General features: G+C 41.3%; 2 long non-coding RNA genes across 2 annotated transcripts in view; both read left to right on the forward strand.

The window, feature by feature from the left end:
* Positions 1–4,999, forward strand: part of LOC138971886 (uncharacterized) — a 32,621-nt gene extending 27,622 nt beyond the window's left edge. The window contains exons 3-4 of the long non-coding RNA XR_011457414.1: positions 770–858; positions 4,899–4,999. This is a non-coding gene — a long non-coding RNA (uncharacterized lncRNA). The remainder of the gene's footprint in view (positions 1–769; positions 859–4,898) is intronic.
* LOC138971888 (uncharacterized) overlaps positions 1–6,000 on the forward strand; it is a 133,032-nt gene that overhangs the window by 95,845 nt on the left and 31,187 nt on the right. The window lies entirely within an intron of this gene.

Here is a 6,000-nt window from a genome sequence, read left to right on the forward strand (position 1 = left end):
ACGACCTCCCGATCACGGGGCGGACGCCTTACCACTAGGCCAACCGTGCCGGTAGTTCTTGGATGTCTTTTGAATTGCCAAGAGCGATTACCAAAATATCGCTCCGTACATCATACTGGAGACAAGCTTCCAGCAACAATCCTGTCGCACAATGATTTAAACAACCGAAACAAGAACTTCCTCCGAGGTAGGAAAAACACCCCCGTTGGTCAAAGGGAAATAACCATTCTCACTGCCACCAACTGAGAAGGTTATTTCCCTTTGACCATTAATATGTGCCTCTATAAGTCCTTGTAGAATCTTAATCCACCAATAACTCCCTAACCGTGTGTTTGACTGGTCCCAATTTTTGTAAGAACCGTCTCAGGAATGTATAGAACCTGTTCACCAAGTTTGGTGACGATCGGTCCGTTCATTCTTGAGATCTATATGCGAACACAAACACACAAACAAACACATCGAGTGAATCCTATACACACCCCTATACCGGGGGTGTAAATAGCCACTCACTCTCCAATAATTATTTACATAAGTTTGGAAACGTAATAAATAATAATGATCAACCCCTTTAAAAAAGCGAGAGTCCCGATTCACAGTTCCAAGCGCTTTACAATTCCAATAAACACCACACACACACACACACACACACACACACACACACACGCACACACACACACGTACACACACACACACACACACACACACACACACACACACACAATTCATGACAATAGAAATACGACCTTCACGTCTGTATGTCTATCTCCAGGTCGTACTTTGTACTGTGCCTGGTAGGGGTTGTCCGGGTAAGCGGTCTCCAACAGACACAGGTGGAGAACAGCTTTCAGAAGAACGACGGTGAGTGTGCGATGTGCGCACCGACATATTTACACATATTTACACACGCACACACACACGCACGCACGCACACACACACACACACACACATACGCACACACACACACACACACACATACACACACACACACACACACACTAGTTACTTTTGGATATAATTAAAATTGATAATGTTCTATATTCCGAGATCCCCCCCTCCTCCCTCCCCCCCCCCCCCCCCCCCCCCCGCCGAAAAGTTGTCTTTACCACAGAAGCAAAACGGGGCTATCTAATCTAAGAAATGCTCAATCTGTCTTTTTTCCCCACCCTTTTGGTAGGAAGCTATTTTAACATTTTATATCCCATGACCTTCCTTCTTTGTCTCTGTTATTCTAGTGAGTAAATCTAGCGCGATATTGCTCCGTAGGCATCAACTTCGGCCATGACCGTGCCCAGGACAATAACCTGCGCAGCCGCAGTGAAGAAGAAAAGGTAAATCGTGAATGAAAGGATGACGTTTATAATGGGACCCAATCACATTTCAATCAATCAATATGAGGCTTTTATCGCGCGTATTCCTGGGTACAGTTCTAAGCGCAGGGATTTTTTTATTTTTTTATTTTTTTATTTTTATGCAATTTATATCGCGCACATATTCAAGGCGCAGGGATTTATTTATACCGTGTGAGATGGAATTTTTTTTACACAATACATCACGCATTCACATCGGCCAGCAGATCGCAGCCATTTCGGCGCATATCCTACTTTTCACAGCCTATTATTCCAAGTCACACGGGTATTTGCCACCAAGACCCTTGTTTCTTCCTACATTCTTTCTCGATTAGACTACGGACATTCTGTTCTCATTGGCTGTCCTCAGTCTGTCATCCATCCTTTACAGCGCGTTAAAAATTCTGCAGCCCGGCTTGTCTGCAAAGCCCCTCGGTCCCAGTCCTGTTCCCCCTTGCTAAAGAAACTTCATTGGCTCCCTGTAGAGCTGAGAATCCAATATAAGTGCTGCTGTATCTGCTACAAAATAATATCTGGCTCAGCCCCATCCTACCTGTCTGACCTGTTCACACTCTATACACCCTCACGATCCCTCCGCTCCTCTGTAGACACTAGAATATTCCGTCTATCTTCTTTTAGTCGCAAACAGCACGGCCAGAGAGCCTTCTCCCACTCTGCTGCCGTTGCGTGGAACTCTCTCCCTTACTCTATCCGACACTGCCAAACATTTTGTTCCTTCAAATCAAACCTTAAAACACACTTCTTCACACAGTATTTTGATTAATTTTATTTCAATATGGTGCATTTTTGATCAGGTGTTTGAATGTTTGAATGTTTTGCCTGTGTTAGTATGCTTGCAGCTTGTATTGATGTAGTGTTTTGTTGTTCACTTGTGTGCTGAATGCTGCTGCACATGCTTTTTATATTTAGTCAAGTTTTGACTAAATGTTTTAACGTAGAGGGGGGAATCGAGACGAGGGTCGTGGTGTATGTGTGTCTGTGTGTCTGTGTGTGTGTGTAGAGCGATTCAGACTAAACTACTGGACCGATCTTTATGAAATTTGACATGAGAGTTCCTGGGTATGAAATCCCCAGACGTTTTTTTCATTTTTTCGATAAATGTCTTTTATGACGTCATATCCGGCTTTTCGTGAAAGTTGAGGCGGCACTGTCACGCTCTCATTTTTCAACCAAATTGGTTGAAATTTTGGTCAAATAATCTTCGACAAAGCCCGGACTTTGGTATTGCATTTCAGCTTGGTGGCTTAAAAATTAATTTATGACTTTGGTCATTAAAAATCTGAAAATTGTAAAAATATAATTATTTTAATAAAACGATCCACATTTACGTTCATCTTATTCCCCATCATTTTCTGATTCCAAAAACATATACATATGTTATATTTGGATTAAAAACAAGCTCTGAAAATTAAAAATATAAAATTATTATCAAAATTAAATTGTCCAAATCAATTTAAAAACACTTTCATCTTATTCCTTGTCGGTTCCTGATTCCAAAAACATATAGATATGATATGTTTGGATTACAAACACGCTCAGAAAGTTAAAACGAAGAGAGGTACAGAAAAGCGTGCTATCCTTCTCAGCGCAAGTACTACCCCGCTCTTCTTGTCAATTTCACTGCCTTTGCCGTGCGCGGTGGACTGACGATGCTACGAGTATACGGTCTTGCTGCGTTGCATTGCGTTCAGTTTCATTCTGAGTTCGACAGCTACTTGACTAAATGTTATATTTTCGCCTTACGCGACTTGTTTGCTTTGCTTTGTATGTATATGTATGTTTGTTTGTTTTTTCATATTTTATTTTTATTGTAAAGCGCTTAGAGAACGTAAAGCGCTCTATAAATCTCCCATATTATTATTATTATTATTATTATTATTATTTTATCATTATTATCTGACCTCTTGATTCTGACCATTTACCCTTTCTTGGCAATCTGGCCGTGATGGAAAGTCGTACCAATTCATAGTTTCATTCTACTTACTGCGACCCCATTCTAATAATCATCGGTCCACGCTATCGCTCTGTCTCTCTGACAGGATGAATAATTACTACGCGCATTAAAGGGAAATCTATCACAACAAGAATACAGAGTTATCTCCCATATGTTTTTCGCTAATGGGTCTGATAACAGACGAAAGACGAACGTGATTGTAGAATGGCCGACTTTGACAGTGATCTCCGTTCTGTTCTTCACAGTTATAATACAGACATCGTTCTAAGATCAAAACAAGTCGAAATTTTGAGACTGCTGTGGGAATGAGACCGTGATATTGTTGCATCACTCCCAACTGGTTACGGAAAAAGTCGTCTGCTCCGTAGCCATTTTGTTATGATCACGTGACGAAGTTGATTATCACGTGACACTGTTGCCATATTTGGAGTAGTTTGCACAGTAAATACATCCGCGTAAGATAGCTCACTTGAAAATGTCTTACATAACAATTCCTTTCTAAATTAAAAAAAATACACAACACCATGAAAAATTATTATCGACGATCGTGATCTGCTTATATCAATAACACATTACAAAAAGCTTGAAATATGTAAAACAAAAAATTCGATTTCCTCTCCAGAGAAGGAAAACAAAAGCATCCTGTCAGGAATAAATGAGACCCGAAGGGAAGTAACTCATTTTGACCTGAGTTCAGGATGACTGCGACCCCATCTCATCTTGAACACACGGCCAGTACAGTGTAACTGGCCTTGACACGGAACGATCCAAGGGGGACAATCTCAGTCATCTGAAAGAGGGAAATCCAAACTCAATCCGCTTTGTTCGATTTTATGGGCTTGGACGATAGAGAAAAATAAGAAAAGCAAAAGCTGGAGTCCAGTCTGGACGAAACTGCTATCAAGAACGCAGAATTGATTTTTGTCTGTGGGTTTGTTTTTTTTTTGCCGTAAGCGCCATGTTTATCGGAGCAGGAAACTCTTCCAGAGTGAGGCCCCTTCGTTGATGCATGTCAACAAGCATCAGATGTGCGAGAAGCGAAATTGTGCCGCAACTTCAGTTTTAGCTCGACACGGCGCTTACGGAAAAAAAAAACTCAGAAAAAATAAATTCTGCGTTCTTGATAGCAGTTTCGTCCAGACTGGACTCCAGCTTTTGCTTTTCTTATTTTTCTCTATCGTCCAAGCCCATAAAATCGAACAAAGCGGATTGCGTTTGGATTTCCCTCTTTCAGATGATTGAGATTGCCCCCCTTGGATCGTTCCGTATCAAGTCCAGTTACACGGTAGTGGCCGTGTGTTCAAGATGGACCCCATCTGTGCTCCGAACGTCGAACTATCCGTGGCAGCTTTTATTTTACAGCCTCATGGCTCGTTTCGACATACAATAAACAGATGAAATTAACCATAGACAGTTCCTTTCTGTAGCAAATTGCAAACGCATCATTGCGTCCTTGTTGGGTGGTGTTGACCACAGACCACGACGGACTAGTCCAAACAAAAACAAATCACGTCAAAGTCTCTTTCGATTTGCGTGTTACTTGGCCATGACGTCTTTTTATGTCCTATCTGTTTAGACTCACAGACCCAATGGCAGTAAAGCGGAGCAAGCCACTCGAAAGTGACTGGAATCGTCAAGATGAATAAGACGTTTGGAAATAAAAGACGAGTCACTGAATCTATGCGTTGTCACACTCTGTGTGTGTGTGTGTGTGTGTGTGTGTGTGTGTGTGTGTGTGTGTTTGTGCCTGCGTGCGTGCGTGTGTGTGTGTGTGTATGTGTGCGTGTGTGTGGGGGGGGTATGTGTGTGTGTGTGTGTGTGCAGATGTGTCTATAGGCAGGGGGCCGGACTAGGGGGGTTACAGGGGTTGCGCAACCCCCCCCCCCCCCCATCTGACTTAAGCATGTACCCCCAAACGCTTTTTTTTTGGGGGGGGTGAGGGGGGTTGCATCGAATTTACCTTTGTCGTTCAAGGAGAGGCTTCCTTTCCCTCCAGAAACATCAAACAAGTCGCGTAAGGCGAAAATACAACATTTAGTCAAGCTCAGTCGAACTCACAGAATGAAACTGAACGCACTGCATTTTTGTGGCAAAGGCAGTGAAATTGACAATCCAGAAAAGCGCGGAAGCGGTAGCGCTGAGGAGGATAGCACGCTTTTCTATATCTCTATTCTTTTTAACTTTCTGAACGTGTTTTTAATCCAAACATATCATATCTATATGTTTTTGGAATCAGGAACGGACAAGGAATAAGATGACATTGTTTCTAAATCGATTTTGGAAATTTAATTTTAATCATAATTTTTATGTTTTTAATTTTCAGAGCTTGTTTTTAATCCGAATATAACATATGTATATGTTTTTGGAATCAGAAAATGATGAACAAGATAAACGTAATTTTGGATCGTTTTATAAAAAAATAATTTTAATTGCAATTTTCAGATTTTTAATGACCAAAGTCATTAATTAATTTTTAAGCCTTCAAGCTGAAATGCAATACCAAGTCCGGCCTTCGTCGAAGATTGCTTGACCAAAATTTCAATCAATTTGATTGAAAAATGAGGGTGTGACAGTGCCGCCTCAACTTTTACAAAATGCCGGATATGACGTCATCAAAGACATTTATCGAAAAAATGAAAAAAACGTCTGGGGATATCATACCCAGGAACTCTCATGAA

The sequence above is a fragment of the Littorina saxatilis genome, linkage group LG7 (assembly GCF_037325665.1).
Source record: "Littorina saxatilis isolate snail1 linkage group LG7, US_GU_Lsax_2.0, whole genome shotgun sequence".
Taxonomy (NCBI): domain Eukaryota; kingdom Metazoa; phylum Mollusca; class Gastropoda; order Littorinimorpha; family Littorinidae; genus Littorina; species Littorina saxatilis.